At 46.3% G+C, this 22,994-nt stretch overlaps 1 protein-coding gene across 5 annotated transcripts in view; it reads right to left on the bottom strand.

Moving 5' to 3' along the window:
* mtd (mustard) overlaps positions 1-22,994 on the bottom strand; it is a 174,704-nt gene that overhangs the window by 142,430 nt on the left and 9,280 nt on the right. For 2 of the 5 annotated variants that reach the window (XM_043419978.1, XM_043419976.1), the window contains exon 1: positions 19,179-19,297. The exons of 2 other annotated variants lie outside the window; for them this stretch is intronic. The gene's annotated coding sequence lies outside the window, so the exon portion shown is untranslated. Of the gene's footprint in view, positions 1-19,178; positions 19,306-22,994 lie in introns of those variants that run through there. One more of the 5 variants, XM_043419975.1, reaches the window with a different exon arrangement.

The raw sequence follows: 22,994 nt of genomic DNA on the forward strand, positions 1-22,994 counted from the left end.
TTTCTTGGCGACACGTCAGTTCAGCGATGGTCGATGTGTCGGGTCACGATCAAGAGGAACCCGGAGGTCGGCAAGCTCGCGCGAGGGATTTACCTCGCTGCGGCACTTTGATGCTAGCCATAGAAGCGAAAGACGATGCGCAGAGATAATATGCATCGATTGCCTAGTTCGCGGGATTTCTATATGCACAATCGAGCGTGCGGTTTAATTAAGGCGAGAGAAGCTCATCCAGCCAAGATTATCACACGTCGCCGGGGCACGAAGGAAGCAGTGCGAGGGGCCGTGCAGGCGTGGCAGACTCGACGCGGCGTACAACGCTGAATCACCTATAACAGCCCTTTCTTCCAGCTTCCCAGACAATGAAACCGACTATCGAGCCCCTTTATATGGAGAGTAAAACTTCCTAAGTTCGTAACACCTTGAATAAACGCACTGCAGCTTCACCAAATCCTCATCAAACTTCTAATACTCGAGTCATGAAGTTGGACAAGTATTTTATCGGAAACAGTGTCAGAGAGTGAGTTGAAAGTTTCATTACGCGGCATAAAATGTGTCGAATTTTCGTCGACACTTGGCAGCAACCCGGGTCAGATCTTCGAATATCGATTTGGTGGGAAAAGCACGAAAATAATAAGGAAGTTCGCAACGTTGGAATTCAACGAGAAATTTCAACCTTCATTTGCAATTCGTTGTTTATCAACCCGCACAAATTACTCGAGAAATCAAAAGTTGGAGAATGACAAATGTTTTTTCATGTTTACCGCACGGAGAGGAATTAAACGGTAATATTTGGTGTGAAATTCGCTGTTAAATTTGCCGGATCTCTTTGACTCCGCGGGGACAAGTTAACGAAAAAAATTAATTTCTCTAACGCACTGTTAAATTTTTAATATTTTGTAGAATCTTCAGTTTTACAATAGTAAATATTGCAGATTGTGAAATTTACGGTACGTGCACTAAAATTTACAAAACATTCAGTCAATTTTACGGCGCATCACGGTCAAATGTCTTTGCCCCGATGTAGGTATCACTCGCTTCCGAATTCCGTAGCGCACACGACGCTGAAGTTTGCAACGTTGGAGTTCAACGAAATGAACGAAAAAAAGATTTATAATTCATTATTTTTTTATTTCACGAATTATTGATGTGGCTTGAAATATGACGAATTGGAAATTCGGCAGGGAACAAAATTGGAGATTTACTGAAATTATTTGAGAGTTTTTTTAGACCATTTCGTTGGACTCCAACGTTGGAAACTTCAGCGTCATAGCGCACTGAATCGGTGATTTACACACTTCCACGAATGGCTGAGCATAATATAAAAAGAATGGGGAAATAGGCCGATATAGCGACAACACACCCGTGCCATGTTCCTATTATGGAACGTTGCAAGCCTCGGTGTCTTCGAACTTTTGTTTGAGACAGAAAATATTCGTTCTGAAGCATCAGCTCGCAGTTCGAAGGCACAAATAACCTGAATTCATCTCGATATAGTAGGTCAATAAAATCACGAACGATTAGAGCGAATGTTAGCGCAGCGCGATGACGATCGTTGCATCGACTTCTCCACCGCATGGTACTTAAACGTATTTATTGGCTTTCTTGTCTCTCGGTTATTTCGCCATCTTCGTCGAAGTGTTCACAGCCAGTTGAATCGCTTCGGGAAATACCGGAGACGCTGCTGAAGCGAGCTATAAACGATCCAGCGCTCGCTTAATCCGTCTCTGTTTCTCATAGACGTACAAGGCTAAGCTCGGATGAAGAAAAAAGCTGTAGAAAAAAACGATTATCCTCGGATCGAGGGGGGGTCGAAGACAAGGGAGCTTTTTACGAAATTCTACGTCAGCTCTCCAAGATTTATCTCAAAATGTCGTGTCCCATTTTTCCTCTGGTCCCTCCCGCCTCTGTACGCGAGGCTTACGCTCGTTAATATAGAAACGAAGGAACGAATTTGTCATGAGACAGCAAGAATGCATTTGCGTACCTCCGAAGTTCGCACCTTCCGAAGAATCCTTAAATTTAGTGAATTTACAAACTTCCCAATGCGTTTTTGACGCGCGAGCTTCGAGGCTGATCCACTTTCACGGTCCCTGAAAAACTCGGATCGATTTCCTCGAACTGAGCTCCTGCGACCGAAATCCGCTGACTCCGAACGAGCCGCGAGCTCCAACACCGTTCGCTCCTCGCTGCGCCGGCGAAGTCTCCGAGTCAACTTCGAAGGAGAACTTCGACTCTCGCGATAAATCGCGCGCGGGGGACAGCATTAAAAGACCGTGATTGAAGTTTCCCCGGAACAATGGGACAAGTTCTCGACGAAGTCAAACCAAAATTGCAGTTGGAGCTTAAGCGCGGTTCGATCGCGGGGTGCTCGAGTCGCGATGCACCTTCGCCGGGGGCGAGCACACGAGCAACTTCAATTTCGTTTTATCTTCTGGTTAAACAAGCGTGCGCCATAAAAAGCACACTCTTGGATTACTCCGGCGTGGAGCTCCGAGAGAAAAGGGCAAAAGAGGAGAAAACTCCGAGGATCGGAGTCTCACTCGCTCCGCAGCCGTGAAGATTCGTAACTCAGTGGAAAATAACTTTCGACGGGGCTGGAGAGGACTCGGAAAATTACTGAGCTTCTCGTAAGAGATTCGAAAGTGTCTCGAACGCGTTTGTTCGGATGAACGAGGATGAAGGAGACGCCGAGGAGGAAAATTGAAACAGCGCGTGCTCCTTTTGCAAGTTGGACAATTCAATGCTTCTTCAAGCACGTCATTAATTCTCGCTCGGTACGATTTGCCCCCGCCCCGTTTTTCGCCTCCAAGAAATCATGCTCCGCAGAAGATTTTCCCGGAGAATCTCGTCAGGCCACTGGATTTGTGAAAGACTGGAACCCTCGGTTATAAATTGTGCGAAAAGTTCGCAGCGTTTTTCCAATTCGAGTTTATATTAGCCCCGCATAACTTTCGCGTCAATATTTTTGCTTCAACTCTCTCCTTCGAGCATTCCTCGCTCAATGACGAACGGAGCGGGCGATTCGAGCATGGGATTTTTGCTGAGTCAAGGGAGTTCGAGAGGACAAGTGACCTCCGGAGCCCCCTCGTGTATCGCGACTGTACTTTCGGTGTGTTCGAACGCTGAGGAATCTCATGCAAAAATATAAAATCGCGAATTTCCTTTGGGCGTTGAGCGATTTTCTATTTGGATAAATATCGAATTAATTTATAACTAAAACTCATTAATAACTCATCGTCGGACCGAGTTTGAAGGACTTTTGCGCTTCGTGCATCGAGCCGAATGGCGATATCGCTCGAAACGATGGTTTTTCGTATTCACGACCTACGTTGAGATTCCCAGTTTCGGCGACCCCGGCTTTCGCGATGAGAATATACCTTTGACATTGAATGATGGATGCCGATTCGGCTGAAGGTCCGCAAGCGCGTCGAATGGCTCGATCGAAACGCGATTTCGAGGTTCGCCATGCAAGGTTCGCGCTAAGCCCGTCGAACGATTTCTTTTCATTTTGAACTCTCCCTTTTCCCCTGCCTGCCGCCGCTTCTCGAGCTCTGGTAACGAAGCTCAAGTTCTGGGCCGACTGGCATTAAGCAGCAGCCGAGCGAACGTTGAGAGAGGGAAAGAGAGAGGAGCGAAGGCTTGTAGGCCGTGTCGAAGGGACGAGCACAAGGTCAAGCCCACAGCTGTTTCGCCCCCGTCCTTTTCCTCGTCGAGTTGAGAGGGCTGGAGAGGGCAGAATCTTCCTCCGCCTCACTCCCGCCCTCGCTCTCTCTTTCCTTTCCCATCCCCTACCGAGCGAAAGAGCCGTATTGATCCCCTTCGCCCCGAAACTCTCAACCAATCCGAGCCTCCACCCCGCGTGGGAACCAATCGCGCTCGTTTTCCAAGGCCTACATTCCGCCCTGTCTTTCCCCCAAAATTACCCAATGTCCGTTTCCACCAAGTAAAAACAATTCATTAGAATTTATACAAAACCAGGCCATTTCAATGATCCCCGGTTCTTTAGTCATTTTTTGTCAAATTTTTCTTCTCAGTGGATCCAATTAAACTTTTGTTAGTCACCCAGAGCTTGACTCTCGCTGTAATTAACCGCAAATTAAAATACAATTTCAAAAAAAGCCTGCACTCAACGATCAATGGGGAAGCGACGAATTCTTGGTGCGAGACCATCGCGGATCGCGTCCTCCAGAATTTTCTCACTTTTGGAGCTCAACTACTTTTGCGTTTGTTGGGAAACTGGTATTCAGGATCGAACCGTCGTGGGGTTGCGACGAGAACCGCGTATTTTTCGTCCCCCACTCGGTTTTGGATAACAAGTATCGAGCAACGTTAGTTTCGGGAAGGATCCTCGTTGCGTTGGGAAGTGGAAAACTCGAGGTTTACAGAAAAATGTGAAATAAATAGGCCGGGGCGCGGCGACGGGAAAAGAAAAATGGAAAAACGAGTCGACGAGCTTTGGAGAGGCTGCACGGAGGTGCCCTCGTTTCTGCTCTCTCCTCGCGAGATGGAAATTGCCGGAGTGCTCTTGACTCTTTAACTTTGTCAGGGTCTAGGCGAAGCGTGCGCCAGCATCGACGTCCGAGGGCCGCGGGAGTCTGAGGCTCAGACAATCCGAAAGAGAGTGGGAAAATGTTTTTACTTGAAAAAACAAAAGTAAAGTCAACAAAATGAGATAAAAGATCTGAGCCGAGGGCGCGAAAAAATTGGTGCACATCGAGCTCTTCGTGCGGAAATGTGTTCCAAGATGGAGCTTTTTAAAACGGTACATTTTCTGAGGCAAAAAAACGCAATTTCGCGTCCACCAGAGCCCCGATCTACGCACGTTTTTGCTCATTTCTCATCCTCGGGAAAACGATATTGTCCGATCGAGTGACAAAGTTTTTTTTCCTCCTTTCTCGAAAGCCGACGGTGATGTACGAGGGCGGCTCGAAATTCTCTGCATAATTCGAACGTAGAGACTGACAGGTCCAATGATGGATGATCGTGCGTTCAATCTTCCTCGCGTTTTACCGCAAAGCCTGCTGCTCCTGCTCCTGCTACACGCCACTCTGTCGAACTTCAACGTGTGTTACTGAATTCCGTAAACTTCAGACACACGCCTTACGTTCTCCAGCTTTTATTTTCTCCTGGCTTACTTTTTCCCCCCTTTTTCAAAGTTCACCCGCTCCGCTGTGCCGGCACCTGTCTTCTCATCGATCATAAATAAACGACAGGATGATATAGCCGACTGAACAAGGAGCTCGAGAGCTTTTTCTTCACGTATTTGCTGCTTTTTGCACCGAGTTTTGTTGCAGCGTCAGCCTCGAGGACCGATAACTTCGCTTCGCTTCTTCCTATTATAGTGGAAATTTATCGAAACTCTATTCCTGCTCGCTCGTAATACATTAAAGACAAAAAGCACTGTAGGATTTTTGAAAATGTAAGGCGGAAAGGTTTGTACTGAAGAGTGTTTCATTGATATTCTAAACTCCTTCTCTCAGAGCGTAGCTCCTTCGATGCGGGGTTTCAAAACTTTTAACGAGTTTTTCTCAAAACAACCTTTTTCTAGACGACACGCAGCGTAACTCCGACAATTTCCATTCTACTCTTTGAATTTTTGAAAATATCCTTAACCCTACACCTCATGTGCCTTTTTTCATACCCTCAACCTCATGACCGGGGTTTGAACGCACCCCACTCTTTTTCTGCTTATAAATCCGATCCTACGATGCTAAACTGACTTTATCCTACACCATTTTCTTCGTTTTTTTATAACGAAAAGAATGATGTACGATAAAACTAATTTCAATTGAATTTATATATATAAAAATCCGTCGATAATCAGTCGATAATGTCGCTTGTTAGGACGGGAGCGTAGTTTGAAGTTCGCGTGGGGTGTGCTCACACCCCAGTCATGCGTTCTAGGGTTAAAATGGCAATGCCGAAGGAAAAGACGTGCGCGGAACCCTCGGTAAGTTCGCATTCAAACATTTTTTATCAGCGAAACCCCTTTGAGTTTTAATACTCGCCAATAATAAAAAACTGAAGATTTTCAAAATTCCTTACGTACTTCACCGCAGCCACGAGTGCGTCTCGATTGTGAGATTTTTTTTGTATTCCGAGTCAAATATTGCACCGGTCACGCTGCGTGCAGAGCGCCTCGGATTGAACGAGTCTCGCGGCAACGGCTCTGTCGCTCTTTTCGCGATCATAATTTTTTGTTCCACACTCCGATATGCCCTCAAAAACTCCCCCGAATATTATCACTCGAATATCCCTCGTTTCCCTCGTTTCACCCCTTAAGAATTCTCGAATAGTATTAAAATTGAGACTCATCGCGTCCCTGTTTTGAAAAGTAGAATTTTCTGTTTCCGTGACCCGGATAAAGATCGCAAAAGCTCTTTTTTCGTCGGGTTCCCTTAGACGGAAAAATTGTAAGGTGCATTTAGCGTGGCAGCTTAAACGAGGCGTGTTATTTATTATTGGGCGATAACTCACTCTCATTGGTGAATATACGATGGTGCACGAAGGATTTCCAAAAAGAATAACGACTCGTCATGCTGAACGAGAAAGGCCCAGCCGAAGGGTCGAGTTGAAGATAAATAATTCATTCCCAGCTGATCGTGGCTCTGACCCTCTTCGGATAAGGATGGATAAGAGGTCGCGGGGTTTGTGCACGTCATAAATTGTGCGAGGAGCCGTTGGAAGTAAGAACGTAACGGTTCCGGTGGCCCCCAAAACGCTCTAAATACCGGAGCATAAATAAAGAAGCGGGCTCTCGAAGGGTCGTCCGTTGATCCGCTTGCGAGCGTCGCATAATAGAAAAAAAGTATCCCGGAAAGAGCCAGCGGGAGCAGAACGCGTTAAAAACTGTGAAAGAAAACGATATTTCGGGCGATGTCGCGAAGGACGAGACAGCCGATGATCTGGGGCTCGATAAAATTGAAACTGGGCAAAACAGAGGACGAAGAGCATAAAGAGCCGCCGGAAATTCATCCGCCGCGATGCTGAAGAGGAGAGCAAGCCGAGGGAGAAAATGCTGTAGCTAAAAACTGCTCCGAAGCTTGAATATTCTTCCAATGGAAAAGCTTATGGATTAAGTTCTCAAGGGATTAGCATCCGTTTAGCCAGCAAACTTCCTTCCTCGATCGAGGTCGAAGCGAAAAAGAAAAAAGAGCGGGAGAAATGTGCAGAAGGAAGCGCGCGAGGTTTTTCGTTCACCGGTGAACACTCCGGCCAGGTGAACACAGCTTTTCGCAAGTAAATGCATTCGATGCGGGAGAGGAAAATTCGTGTTTGAAAAATGAAAAATCATGCAGACAAGGGAGCTCGACTGTCATTGCTCGGTGGAAAGGGCGAACGCAGGAAGGACCCGGTCGAACTGCAGAAAAGTGCGTACGTGTCACAAAACCGAGAATGAAGCTTCCTCGAGAATTCTGAAGTACATAATTTATGGATAAAAGTGTGCCGCACGCAGATACGGCCCAATAAAACGGTGGATGTAAATCCTCACGAAGACGTGGGCGAAATAAGACGCAGCTCGAGTCCTCGAAGAAGATGTCGAGCGAACCGAGCGATGCGACAGGGATTGAATGAGATGAGACGAGACCAAGGCCGCGCACAGCCTAAGACGAGCACCCGCGCGGAAATACCGTTTCGAAGAAACTGATAAGACTTATCTCGTGCATTCGTATATGTGCCAGATATGCATTGTCGAGAACACAAAAAGAAAATCTTCGTATACGTGGAGAGGAGAAACAAGCTTTATAAATAAATCGAAGAGCCTTTTTCTCTTCATTATCGACGAGAGAACATGTGAAAACAGTTTTTTTACTATTAAACTCGATCTTGAAGAGAAAATCGAGGAAAACAATCAGCAGCTTGCTAATTTTATGATTAGCCTTGTGCTGGAATGACCCGTAGATGTCTCTGGGCGCGATAATTTATGGGAAGATTTGTGGGAGTTTTGTGCTGAATAAGAGCAACTTCATTGGTCTCAAATTCAGGTTCAGTTCGATGATCGCGCATCGAACGCGACAGATCATTGTGTGGAAATTCGTATACCAAACTGCCTAAGTACCTTAAAGGCGGTAACGTCTATTCAGTGAAAAAAAGCCCCGATTTCAAGAATTTTTTTAGACGCAACAGGTAATAACGAATAAGTTTTATTGATTGTGACCTCGTGTTACAATAAATGAACGATATTTCCGGAATTTTTGAAATCAATAATTAACTCGAAGCTAGCAAATCTTCGGAGGCACTTCAGAAAAAAGTTGACCATCGGTGAACAGTATAGATCGAAATCTGCTCGACCGATTCTTTTGAAATTTGACACGGCACTTACTCGCACAATTGACCATCTGCGGGAAGCTTTTTTTCCATTTTTCCCATTTTTTGTGACACTCAGAAGTGAAAACACTGATTTTCGCCGAAAAATGAGGCTTTTTGTTATTGTAAAATTATTAATTATGAAAAATTGGGAAAAAGCTATCGCAGATACCCGGTCAATAGTTTAAGGAAGTAACATGCTAAATTTCAAGAGGATCGCTCGAGTAGATTTCGATTTACGCTGTTCACCGGTGGACAACTTTTTTCCAAAGTGCCTCAGCTACCATCGAGTTAATAATTGATATTCGAGTTTCAAAAATTCAGAAAATATTGTTCATATATTGTGCTATAATGTTACTAATCAATAAAATAGATTTGTATTATTCGTAACGTCTATAAAAAAATTGTTAAAACGATTTTCACCGAGTTGACGTCACCCCGCCCTTAATCGAGCTAGCATTGAAGTATCATATTGAAAAGAGTTTGCTTTACCGCAGAGAAAAGCAGGCGATAATTGATCGTTTTAGCGAGGAGGAGAGAAAATTCATTTTCCATTCGGATTCGAAGTGTTTTTGTTCTTTTATATCTCAAGAGCTTCGTTAAGCTGCGACGATTCGATTAATCCCGGCGGAGATGAGCACGCCGGGAAATTCTGAGGGGGAAGCTGCCGCGAACAAGGGAGAATTCTGATGAAACAATGAAACCGGAAAGACGAAGTTGGCCGGAGGAAAAGATCGGAATTCTCGTCTTAGCTCAAGCACTTTAAAGCGTCTCGAGATCCTCCCGATCCGCACGCATTGCAAGTTCAATATTTAACAAAGTCGAACGATTGTTGCTCTCCAACTCGAAGGGAAAATCTCCCAAGAAATGAAACTTCTCCAGCACACTCGAATCGACGTCCCACTTCTCATGAGCTCGCCTCTTCCCTTGATCAATGAAAGATTAAAAAAGCAGCAGCAGGCGCCGTGCACGAGCCTCGTGAACAGCAGAGTAAACGTTGAAACAAACGTTTGGAAATAAATTTACGTCGGTAAGTAGAGCAGGGTAATAGATGTCGTTACACGCTCGAGGGAGAATCGAAGGATCCATTATTAATTTCACGGTCGCCCGCGGTGTCTTTTATTCCGGCCGGTGTCTCTGAACGGAAGCACGCAGGGGCTAAAAATCGATCTCTTCTCTCCGCATCGCTGCTTGTACACTCTTCTCGTTAAATCCGCCCCTCGTTGAAAGAGTTCATCGGAATAATGACTGGCGTCCAATTTTTTCTTTCTCAGTCGATCGTCTTAAATAACGGTGACTTTAACGAGATTTCTACAAGAATGTGAGCAGGAAGTTGGAGAATGTAGAAAAAGCAGAGTGAAAATTTTGTCATGAGGAGAGCAAAAGCACGCGTTATCGGTCTATTCGCTATTTGAGGAAACGAATGAGAGTCTGTCACCTGGGCACGTGGATATTCATCGGGTTGTACACGGAACGAGAAGAAGATCACGCGCGCGCCTTTTCGAGCCAAGTTTTTCCAGCTCCGAGGGGGCGGGCAGACGGGGTAGACACACAGAGAGAATATACGAATGCGATCGTATAGGGAGTAGATTGTGACGTTGGCGGCCTAGTTTGGGAGACAATCGCACAATGCGACGAGGGGACTTTTCCTTTCTCCTTTTTCCTTTCTCAGCTCTTTCTCTTATTTTTCCTCCATATTTCCATTTTCCGTTGTTTCCTCGCCGTTGAAAAGTCACGGGAGTTTTGCTCGCCAGGGGAGGCTGCGGGTGGAGCCAATGTCGGGGGATGTTCTCGTGTCGCGCGGCGCATGTACGACTATCGCTCCCGGTGCTGCTGGTGTAAAAGAGAAAGCGGGAGAAAGTATGACAGGGTGGCACGTGACGTCAAGGTCGATGAGGAACTTGTTTCACTCGAAATATGTCGACGTACAATTTTTTGCTTCGGTGCTAAATCGATATGCGCATATAAAAATCATAATTTTTATGAATTTCTGTCCTCCTCGTTCGGCTCGTGTTTCATAAAAGAACACCAAGTTGGAGCTTCCGGCCCAGTTGCTTCCAGCGTCGCGTGTAACATCGATACGGAGCGACGTTCGGCTCGTAATGAGGACAGCGAAAGAGCGGATGAATCTGAAGAACGAAACGAATCCCCGCGTAGAGCCCGAGCACGCTTATTCGAACTGATTTTTGTTACCGCACTCTGCTGCGATGAATCCCGCTCACTTTCGCGGGATTCATCGGCGCAGGACCCAACACGAGTCTTCGTATTTCGTGTGTCCGCTGACTGGCTATGGAAAAACGGTAGTGCGCAGCGATCCATTCTCTCTATGTACTTTTCTAGCGTTTTCGTAGGCGAGCCTCCTATCAAAAACCTGCCGGTATCTCTTCTGTTTTTTCTATCCGACCAGGGACACGTGAGCTCATATTGGATTACAAGGAATCCTCTTACGATGCTCGAGCTCATTCTCCCTCGATTCCGGACTTCGTCGAAGCTCGTCCAAGGCCGTAATGATGACCTACGGTTCTTTCTCTTTCTCTCCCGCTCGCTCGGTCTCTAACTAGCTTTATGCGCGTGTTGACAGGTGGACTCGCGCCCTCTCGACAAATCTTCCGTCGTGCAAACAAGACTTCCGGGTCGATGCGTCAGCTCCCCTATTTCCTCTGCTACTATTTTCGCATCCATTTCCCGGAACACACCTTTGCGCGGAAATGTGAATCGCCTCGGATTGCCAAACTGCCAAATACTTCGAAACGTCCCCAAACACATCGTGGACCCAAAGCTCCAAGTTCCAGTACAAAAATTGCGTTCGATTATTGAGAAAATTCTTCAAAAGCTGAATTCCTGAATAAAAAATGCTCAAAGGAATCGACTCACGCTCGTGTCAGCTCAGTTTTCGGGTACTTTCTTTTCGAAGGGCTCGCGAATGTTCGGCAGCTTTCATTCTCAAGACGCCGCAAAGTATGGTGAATGCTTCAATGAAATAACGAGAATTCATTTTTATTTTTAACGAACCGCTCAACTTTGAGCGATAAAGTAATTTACCGTTTTTTTGGTATCGTTTGCGGGTGCATCACGAAATAAAAATCATCAGAATTTCATCAAATTTTGTGATAACATTCTTTCGCATCAAGTGTACAAATATTATTTTTTTCAAATTTTTTTACCACGTCGTTATCGGATGATTGAGCGTTAAATCGAATTTCTTATGCACGAGATGTAAACTGTATATATGTAAACTCTATGCTTATGCACGTGAACTTTAGTGTTCGATTACTCGAGAGCTGTGTGGTAGGAAAATCTAAAAAAAATTATATCGTGTTATATATTTCTAAAGAATACATTTACCAAATTTTATGAAATTCTTATTATTTAAAAATTCTTAATATTTTCAAAACGGTTTAGCATGGCAAGATTGTATCGTCGCGATCCACCCTCCTTAATCGGTACTATTCTCATTTGTGTAGAGAGTCCAACATAAAAATGCAGCGAAGAGAGACAATCAGCGGTACAAAGGACTGAAAAGAAAGATTGAAAATTTCCGATGAGGAGTAAGAAAGCTGTCTCAATCAGGTATCCTATAACTCGTTGAATCTTGGCTCAGCGAAAGGCTGCCCTTTTCGCGTCGAGTTTTCCTTCATTTCTCTATCCTGTTTTTTTTTTTTATTCTGGTTGTATCCGTCGGATAAAAGAAACCAGTGGATTTGCAGGTCGGAGATTTATCCCGGCTGGGAGGCGGGAGGAGAGCGATCGTGAAAAAGCTCGTGTACAGCATTCAGAGAGGGAGAGAGAGAGCGGAGTGAAGAGTGTAGAGGAGATATTCGTGTGTGAGCTTTTGTTAATACTTTTATCGAGTCCGTAGAAAAATGTCTGAAAAAAGCGGTTCGTGGTGACGAATAGCGGCCTTATTCGGCAAAGAATCCTTGCGGAATCCTTTCTCCCGAAATGTTCGTGTATACGAGCTCCAAAAATTGATGCCATCGAGAGCGAAAGTGCCTGGGAATAAAGGACGAAAAGTCCCTGGAAATCAGAGGAACGTACGAATTGATAGGCGCCGGCAATAAAGTATTTGGGCAGTCGAGGATTAACGGCAGCTACAAATGGAGACTGAGCCGAGAGCCTCCCCTCGCCTGGTACGCAGAAAAAAGATTTTTTCGCTCTTCCAGGGTCGAGGCTGTGTTTCCCGAGTAACGCGAAGCCCTTTGTAACACGCTCGCGACATTTCGGGTCTGAGGTTGTTTCGCTATTCGCGTGTAATTGATAGCTCGAAACGTGAGTGTGGTCACACCCTTGAATCTCGATATCCCCTCCCCCGATTCGATGAAAGCCTGAGTGCGTGTGTACCTGTGCACGTATATCGTCGTCATTAAGCCTTGCGAGGGTTCTCTCCCGCTCCTTCCCCCCTAATTTGCGGCAGGCTGCTCCGGATTAGTGACAATCCTAATGGGCCATCGATCATTGAGTTTGCGGGTCAGCAGCAGCAGCAGTTGCATAACAGTTACACGACCAGAGGTCGTGCTTATTGAAGCGACCCGCTCATTGGCAGAATCCGTCACTTATCGAGGGTGTCCACCTGCGCCTGAATTTAATGCTCGGGCGAAGCTGGCAGGTGGACGAAATCTTGTTCGAACACCCTCAAAAACTCGCTTCAAACGCTCACCTCCTTCTCGATTTTTCTAACCGTCACACGCAACTGGGAAAAGCACATTTGAAAAAAATAAACGCGTAAATCACGGGGAAACTAATTACTGTAAAAAATCGGTAGGAAGAAACGCTCCGATTGTCGTTACCGCTCCTCTCGCTATAACGACCGAAATAACATCTTTGCGAAATTTTGAAAGCGGTAATATCAGATTGGAGAAAAATAAGCAATCGGAAATTCTTACTTTACATACGATTGTCAAAAATTCATATTTTCGAATTCAAAATGGAGAGTAATTGTTTCGTAGATAGACCAGAATATAGAGCAGAAAAAAATCGAAAGTGAATTTTTCGAGCCTATGAAAGTTAGATTTTATAGGCTCGAGCCATTTTGATCGTTCGACTTTTTCAGTATTTCAGCCCCAGTAATATTTAGTCTCGTTATTAAATTTTCGAAATAGTGAAAATTCACAGTATTGCTGATAGCAGTAATAATTTATGAATGGAGAGAGTGATGGTCGAATTTTCGGAAAAACGATATTTTAGTCTGTGGATTGTTAAATTCTATTTTCGAACGTGCTTCGAACCTCGAAGTGTCTACTTTATTTATTCTCGACACTCAAAGCTCTGCTCGAATTCCCCTGTCGCCGTCTTATCATTCCAAGTTCATAAACTCGAGATTTGAGCTCTTCGAAATTTGAGTCATTCCAACATTTTATGCCCACCCGAAATAGCCTCCGAAATATGGCGAGAAGGGGGCGCGAAACGGTAGCAAAATCACGGAGACGATACGCACGTACAGAAAAACGTACCGCAGTTCGATGCAGAAGATTTTGACATTTGGGCGTGACGCCGCGGCCCGATCGATCGACGCTCATCCACAACAACAGCAACAACAGCAGCTCACGAAATACACGTCAAAAGAGATCCGCATACGTACATTCCCAGCGCGGCAGGGGCAGCGGGGGCGGCGGCGGCGAACGATAGGGGTTTATACAATCAAGAATCGCCACAGCAGTCGAAAGTGGGACGCGTTAATGAATTTCCTTATCAAATCGCGGCGGCCTCGTCTCTCGTGCGCTGCTCTCGCGCGCTCGTTCGCTTAACTCCCCAACCTATTATTATCTCCCTCATCGATCAATACGTGTCTAACGACGGTGCGGTGGATACTTTTCCGTGTAGGCAGACACAGAGAGACACGTTGAGCGAATAAACGTTTTAAAAAGCTCCGTGTCAGCCTCACTTTTGCAAACGCATCCGCAAGCACCCGCGCGACTTTGTTCCGCAGCGATCGGATAAATCGCGCTCCGAGCCTCGAATCTGCCGATTCCACGAGTTTTTTTTTTTTTCCATCGGAAGGCGAATCGAATCTCGACGGATTGAAAAGAATAAAAATGAAAATAGCGAAGCTGCGGGTCATTTTTTCATCTTCGCGATCTTTGTTCCCTTTAAAATTTTACGATGTGCGACTCCGTTTTGACAACTATCGCTGCGCCAGGAGAACCGGAACTGTTTTCCTTCCCAAGAGGCCTCCCCGCATCGCTCCAACTCGGTTGCGAAGCTCGCCGTGAGATAAGGGGGATGACGCGATGAGAGACAGGGAGCCGGTTTTGTTGTGCGAGTTTTGGATGATATCGGAATACATTTTATGCTCAGAAAGCTCGCTTAACTTACCGCTATCTAATCCTCGGCAAGCTCCCTTAGCGAGTTACCCGAGGGATTTGTCAAGTTGTGCGCCCCGAGCTCGCTCCCGGCGCGGCAGGTTTACGCGATAAACGTTTTGGACTCGGTGCGCGTCGCTGTTATAATCCAACGTCCTCGCTCATCTCCGAAGCGGCGTTATTTGCATAATGCACGTATTCATGTACGCGTTACACTCTCTATTGTGGAATTAGAATGCCTGCATCACGAATTATCCGTTTTCCAAGCCGCCCCAACCAATTAAACCTACTTACCCCCATTTTTCTCCATTTCATTAACGCGCCAGCTGCTTTAAAATTAATTAAGAAAGACCCAATTACCCGCCAAGCCTCCGGGCCCTCCGACATCCGCGGCGACAGCTTTTCTCGTCGTTTCAATGCGAATTATGCTCCCCGAGACTTTTTACCACAGTCCGCGGCTGCAGTCGGCTGCCTAAAAAAAAACCTCGAAACGACGAGCAGCGCGCGCGGCTGGCCCGACGCCCATCAGCACTTTTGAACCGATCGGATCTCGCGGGAGTTTCGAGCTCGTTTCTTTCTGCGCAACGACGTCAGAATTCTCGAGTCGTTGATGAAGGGTACTGAAGAAATCACTCGCGGAGCTACGAATCTCAGGGCTCGATCGAACCGCGCGAAACGATCGAAAAAATCGGGCTTTTCAACGCCCTCGATGGAGTGAGACTTTGGCAGGTGGTTAAAAGCACAGAAAACAGGTTGCGAAGAGATAATGAAAAGTAGAGTAGAATTTATGGTCTCCGGATGGTTCCCACGCGTGCGGCGAGGGAAAGAATAAAAGCAGCGAACGTTCCTTTGAAATGCTTAGATTCTCTCGAGACTTTCGTTTCAAGATCACCGCGCTCCTGGCTGCTTTCGTATTATTTTTTGCACGCAATTGCCCGTTCACAGCAACCCAACGATACTTTGCAGCCCCCTCTCGTACAATGAGCGTACAACCGAGCATAAAACTTGGGCAAAATGTGGCTATAAATGGGCGAAAGTGTTTTTTTCTCCCGGATAAAATCAGGCTTCGCTACGGTGCTTCTTCGTCCTTCGTCTCTCCCCCTCAACGATATTTATCCCGTTTCATTCCGCACCTTTTTCACATCCCATTTTTACTTTCCGCGGTTATTATTATTTCATTTTCACTCGGCCAGTTTTCTGCCTTTATCGAGCCACCGGGAGAGCAGGGTTCTGGTGAAATTTTAATATCGAAGATTGACGAGTCTCGAGCGTAGTTTTTGACCCCCGGGACGAGGAGCGAGAGGAGAGAACGCTCGGCGCGACTCCTTTCCTCCCCCGTACCCGACTCTCGTTTTCTCCAGAAAAACTGAGCAGCAAAATCACACGCGCTAGGCTCCCATAATTCGAGGCTAATCCGCGAGTGTGCCAGAACTCGCGGCTCGACTGATCGCTCACGAGGGTGAAGGTTATCATCCCTCTTCCGACGGCTGGCACGCTTCCAGTCGGTCAGACGTTCTCTCTTTCCCTTTTACCCTCGTTAGGCGTCCTACATGCTTTTGGCAATCTGCTTCGACAGCCTCGATCGTTTACCTTAAATTGCCTATTCCGAGTCCAAACATGAGCCCCGCGTTCATTAACGCGTTGCCCGCGAGAATCGTGTGCGGGAAGCTGCCTCGCAGGCTGTTTCGAAATCCGGCAAAAATGTCGATCGAAACGAGAAAATTTGTCGATCGATCAACACCCGGGCACACATTTAGCCACGAAGTTGACACCAAAGTATTAACAAATCGAAACTTTTTCTGTCTCGTTGAAAAACAGATGAAGATTGAAGTCGACTTTTGACAGTTTGCCAAATATGAATAGTTCGCAAAAACGCGGAAGACGCGGTCAAAGTGTTCTCGACGCTTGGCTTTCTAGCTTCCCAGCAACAACCTGAGGAATCTCTCAAAAGAAAACGATTACTTATTTCACCTGGACGAAGGCGCCAGCGAAGCGTTAGAGAAGAGAGTGAAAGAGCGGCGTTGAATAAATGAATGGTGGTTTAAACAGATGGAGCAGCTCTGTTAAAAGGGGAAAAACGATGGTGAGTTTTGTTGTTTTATCCGGCGAGGAGGAGCGCTCTTTCATCCGAAGTTTCAAAAGCCATTTCTTTCATTCGTTTATTTCGTGCTGTTGTCAGCCTTTTTCGGTTTCCACGTTCGTTTTTTTTGGATTTTTTCTTCCACTTTGTGTGCCCATTTTCCACTTGGAATGTTTCCTCGTTTCGAGAAATGGATAGTAGGAAACGCGAGGAGAGGAAAAGAGAGAGACGGGAAAGAAAGAGACACGCGGACGTAGCTGACGGACGGAGAAACACAGAAAGAACGAGAGAGATAAAAACCCGACGAGGAAAGCTCGTCCTCTCGACTCTCATCACTCCCCCGTATATTTCAACTCCACCAGAGACGCACTTGTATGCGGATTGAAAAGCGATAAAGCTCCCAGGCCCCTGTCCTACAGTGTCACCGAGCTTTACCCCTGTCTCGGCCACTCACGCTCCGTCACTCGACGTATTATTTCGTTCATCTCTCTTTTTCCCTCGGTCCCTCCCTCTCTTCCGAGCGTTACATCCAGTTGTTTGTGTTTCTCTTTCTCGATACCGACACAAGTATTTAAGTGACAGAGAAAACGTTTGATCGACAGTTGTAACGACAAAAAAAACAGCGAAACGTCAAACGGATCTGACGGAACTGACGTTTTTATTCTACTTTTTTTTTTATCAAATTACGTCTCCTCTCGAATTTTATCGTTTCTGGACCTGCTATCTCAAAAGCGATTCCCATTCGTTACTTTTTTCATAAAATACACTTGTGCGTTTTATGACGTCGAATCTACGAAGGGTCGCCAAACTTGAAAAAATTCTTCGAATTTACAGTTTCAAATATCGTTTCGTGTCGCGAAACGCCTCTCGTTGAAAAACATTTTCTGCGTCGTGTAAATTCTCTTTTCGCTGTTTCGTAGAAAATTTCATCAAAGAATGCCAATCGTAGGCGAAATTGTTGCTGCTTTTGGTCAACAGTTTCTCATAAAATGGAAAACGATGAAAGATTCTTGGTAGAAATTTATGAAAAAAATGAAACAAAACGAATAAAAACGAATTTTTCGAAACGCGTTTTCCCCAGATTTTTAGTCCACAAACGAAAAATAACGTTTTTTCACTCACCGAAGAAGCGTGAGCGGAAAAAAATTTGGAAAAAACTGAGTTCGAGGATCACAGTTTTTCTGATCGCGAGCACAAAATTCTTTTACCGAGCAACGGTCGAGGCGAACGTCGACGAAAAAAATATGAAAAAAGCGTTGCGTCGAAAAATCGATCGGAACGGTCGGAAAAATGCGAAAATTATTCGAGACTCCTTCACATTTGTTTGCAAACGTCTGAATTCACTTCCGCAAAGCTGAGAGAATTTGTGTCGGAAAAGTATACTATTAGCGGGGTTCATTTACGTGCGTTTTTACATCGTCCAAGTACTTGTGTACAAAGTAAGAGTTCACAGCACTTTCGTATAGAGCTGCTCGGGCAGCGGGCGTAGTGTGTGCACGTACACGCGGGTAGCACACTTTGCACTTTTCTGCACAGTGTTCTTATCGCTACGAGCAATTACGCTCGGTGAGATTGTACGGAGGGCACCGAACTTTTTACCATAACATTGTTCAGCAGAAAAAATCGAAACTTTTTGCTCCTGATCTACCAATCGTCGCGGACGTTTCTTTATTTCGTTCAGCTGTCAAAACCTTTGAATCTGCTTTTTCTTTCATTTTAGCGAAGAATTTTCGATCGTTTCCCTCATTTTTCTCGACATTCCAAAACTTGGAGCCGATTGGTCCTTCGGGTAGAAATTTTCGAAATTTCAGGCAAGTTTTGCCCTCCGTTCCACGAGAGCTCGCTCTCGTTACGAAATTTTCTATCGCGACAGGGAACTGCGAAGTGCAGCTGAGCCAGAGAGCCCGACAAGATCGCGTCAACCGACGCGCGTCGTATCACTTGAGAGAGCCAAACCACCGGAGGTAACAAATTTCCCATTAATTAATTCGCCCCCGGGTTATTAGAGATTGACAAGCCAATTTAGGAGAATTGCTTGCGCCGATCCCCTCCGGTTTGCCTGGCAAGTCGTCGCGTCCTTTTCAAACCAAAATACAAAGTGAAAAATATTTCAAACGCTGTCCCCGGTCAGTGCGGACATTCGACTCTTAGTTTTGGCCACGAGATTTCTATTCATTCGTAATTTCAAATTTAATGTTCGAACCACAGCCGCAGGCTCGATGTCCCTGAAATGCGCAATTTTCGTAAATAACTGAATGAATTGTACGCGTTCACGAAGCAGAGAAAAAAGGGGCGGAAAGCGAAAGGAAAAAATGTTTAAAAATGCCAATTCGCGCTCCCAATCGACGTCCCGATGAAAGTAAACGCGAAAATCGCATGTGCATTCTCCGAGGATAAAGAATGAAAAGAAGCCCGCGAAATTCGAGTTTCCATACGCCTCGCCATCGAGATTAGTACCAAAGTAACAGAGTGAGTTAAATCAACAGTTGTACCTTTACGGATCCACACAGTATCCAAAGTAATTACATAACTTTGGGATCCAAAGCGATACGATTGGGGGGGGCGCGAGGACCGATGAAAATTTCGCGTATCCACGAGAACGTCGCGAAAGGATCGTCGTGAGGTAACTGGCGCACATTTCCACGACGAGCCCTCTCGCCGACCTCCCCCAAGCGGAGCAAGAACGCCACCGCATACATGCACAAGCCACAGGCAGTTAGGAAGAGTGAACGAGGGAGCGAGAGAGCGAGGGAGAGTATTCAGAGTCGAACGGAAGCGGCGCGCGACCCCCTCGAACACCCTGCGAGTTGGAGCGATCTCACTCTTTCGCGTTGCCTCCGCCCCCTCCACTCGAGCGCGTTCTCGCCACCGCGTCGCGTACCTCTTTCGACCCCCGTGTGCTTCGACTATCCGTCCCTCGCCGCGAGCCTCCCCTCGCACCAAACGCTCTTCGCGTTCGCAGTCCTCTTCGGTTCGTCCTCGGATCCTGAGCGCATTCCGTCGGAGCCTCTCCCTCTGCTTTCGCGCCCCTTTGAACTCGAGAGTTCGCCTCTTCTGGTCGGAACGCAACGAGCTCAGGCTCTGTCTTTTGCCCGTTCCGGCCGATTCCTCCAGCACGAAAATCCCGACAGTTTCGTTAAATAGGAACTCTAATGACGCGATGCTGGCTGAACAACAGTTTGCTTTACAAGCGCCCGATCTTCGTAGATAAAAATAGATGGACCGAGAGACGAAATGACGAGGAGACTGACGAAATTTCATTTATCTTGCTCGTCTTGCTCCCGAGGAATTGATATTTCGTCAGATTATCCCGCGCCCTAACCTTTCTTCGTTCTTACAAACGCTCTCTTTATTCTCCCATTCGCCATGGAACGTCTGCTCAACAATGAAGATATCAGCGAAGTCTTGTATCTTCCTGCACACGAGGTGAGCGATGGTATCCGACGCCTGTATCACTCCGGGGATCAGGAACCCTCTTGCCTGGCTCGATATGACGATGCGCTGAAATTAGGGTGTTACACATCGCCTCGCTCAAATCCTCTTTTCTTCGAGCTGACGTCACGCCTCGCCTTAGGACGTTGGGCCGAACATGTATCTCCTCGAAAAGGCATTAGGACGCCGCAATTTCTCGACAAAGTCGTATAATTCGAAGAGCATTAATAAGAATGGTTCTATTTACCGCAGGAAAAATACCTTTTATTCAAAGGACTCGCAAGAGTGTTTGTCTCTAAAGCATAGTAAAAAATGTTTCCAGCCACTTCAAATATTTGTATTGCTAAATATTGTAACGGGACAGCCTCAGCCCTGGCCCGATTTCTGCTTTGACTCAAGTCCGTCAGAGGGCTGCGGATGGAGCGCTCTCGCGAGCACAGCAGCGTCGGTGAATTTCCGCGGTGATGACACCGCGATGCCGTAGAGCACATTTCTATGACGCTAAAGTTTGCAGTGTTCGATACGAGCGAAATGTTCTAAAAGAACTTGAATAATTCCGGCAAATCTGCAATTTTGTTCGCTGCCGAATGCGCAACTCGTAGCTTTTCAAACGCCAATGATTCGTGGAATAAAATAATTGGTGTTGGTCTCGAACCTCGGCGTCGCCTTTCCTGATAGGCGTTAGAAGACAAAAGTGTGACGAAGCCTTGGTCGAAAGGTGTCAACAGCAAAATAGCGACGGTGGAGAGATGCGAGTGGAGTCGAAGCACGGGACACTCTGTCCAGTGGACGAATAAGCATTATTATGGAATGCGCAACATGGCAAACACAATTCGAGGATGTGGATCTAGCCTACATGCATTTCTATGTCACGATGTGCCTATACGAACGAGGGAATCACAGCACTCTCGCGCCTGCATATTGCACGAGGAAAAATAGCGTATAAGCGAACGGCCTCCTTTTTCCACTGTAATGATTCCTATGTACAAGCGCCTCGTTTGTGATGGAATACGAAGATACGCGGAGGCCTCGTCTACGAGGCGAGGAGAAAGGGGAGGAGGGTCGGGTATGGATTTGCTTGGAAGAATCGCGATCCGAGTATGCAGGAAAAGGTGTGACGACGCTGCACGCGCATATATCCGAAGTGTATTAAAGAAGGCAGAGGAGGAGACCTGCCGCCGGCTCGGGGTGTTTCGACGTCGGGATTTTTCGCGTGTCGCATTGGTGCCCGAGGGGGGAGGTTCGTGGGCGCCATTGATCGCGATCAGAGCCATTGGGAGGCTGTAACTCGAGTTAATAACGTTGGAGAATCGAGGGAATGTGGTAGCGGACGAATCGCGCGAGTGTCTGCGGATCGAAGAGTGCGGCTGTCTCGCGAGTCCGGATATATCGAGGTGCGGGAATATCGTGTCGTCGTATAACGAGGCCACCGAGTTATATCGCGATGAAAACGTGCCGGGAAAAACAAAAGGCTTGTTCACAAGGGCTTTTCTTCTCGCGGATGCCGAGACGGAATAAAAGCAAGATGTCAGGAGCGTTGCTCGGCTACGGAGGAGTGACGCAGCAGCAGAAGCACCAGCAGGTGAAGAGGGGCGTCTGCGTGCGGACGATCGTAACTGTATGCCCCGAACACACGTCCACCCGTCCATGTATTTGTCCACCACACCCTCCTTCCCATGAGAGAAAAGGAAAAAACTCCCGGCCGAAGGGTCTCGCGGCGGATACCGCAAGGTCGTCACGACGCCTGTGGGAGCTTTGTATCGACAGGAGCACCGAGCACCCTTCCAATAGCCTAACAAAGTGTACGAGACCGACTCCCGTTCCTCTGTGCCGATCTTTCACAAAGAACTCGCGGCGCGCTGCTCGGCGTGCCGTAACCAGCACGACGCCCACAGCATCGCGATCACCATTTTATCCTCCTATTCCCTCTGAATTCCTCTCTCTTTGCTCGCTCCCTCTTGTTTTACCGTTCCCCAAACATTCTCTAGTGCCAATCGAATGTTTTTGGGGTTATCCTGCCCTCGCGCGACGCCTCCGGCTGTTGCTGGGCTGTACAAACATGTACGGAGCCCCATCGAAACCTGTGGCTGGACCATCGACATCGAATTTTCATCAACTGGCACGGACCCCCGTCCCCGTATCTACTTACGAGGTCTCGGGCTCTCGCGAGGCGGAATCTTGAGGGGAATCTGCTAGTAACAACTGTCAATTGTCACCAACTCGAATTAACTCTGATTCTTGATGTCGATATTAACGTAGTTCGATAGCTAAGTGCCGCATAAAAAATAGGCCGCAGCCCCCTTTCTGTGTGTTAAGGAAGTTGAGGCTGTACAGTCATTTTTTTTACCCAAAAGTGATGACCTGTACCTTTCAAAAGTTAGGCCAGTTTACAGTTTGGCAATGTTGCATACACTTTAAAGAAAAGTTGGGGAAAAAAAGACGAAAAACTGGTGAAAGCTCAGTCGAAAACACGAACAGTGACGATCCTAGCCTCAAAAAACTGCACGGAAAACAGATTATTATTAATATAATCTCAGCAAATCTCCTAATAAATCTGAAAAAAATTGACATTATTCGGCAAGCCTTGCTCATGTTGCCCAAAAAATTTCATTTTTTTAGCATCATTTTTAACGGAGATATCACTGAATGTGTCTTGACTTCCATAAGATTACATGTTATTTGGCCCAAATTGTTATTGATTTTTCTCAGCAACGACGCTCCTAAACTGTCTGAAATTTCAACTGATTTTTTTTTACACTTCAATTCATAAGATGCAATCGGTTTAAAAGCGGTGACATCATTTTCATTCTAATGCCTCAACTTCCTTAACATTATTCGTTGTGAAATATCTCCCAAAAATCCTTCAAATTATCGTA

This window comes from Venturia canescens, chromosome 5 (genome assembly GCF_019457755.1).
Source record: "Venturia canescens isolate UGA chromosome 5, ASM1945775v1, whole genome shotgun sequence".
NCBI classification, from domain to species: domain Eukaryota; kingdom Metazoa; phylum Arthropoda; class Insecta; order Hymenoptera; family Ichneumonidae; genus Venturia; species Venturia canescens.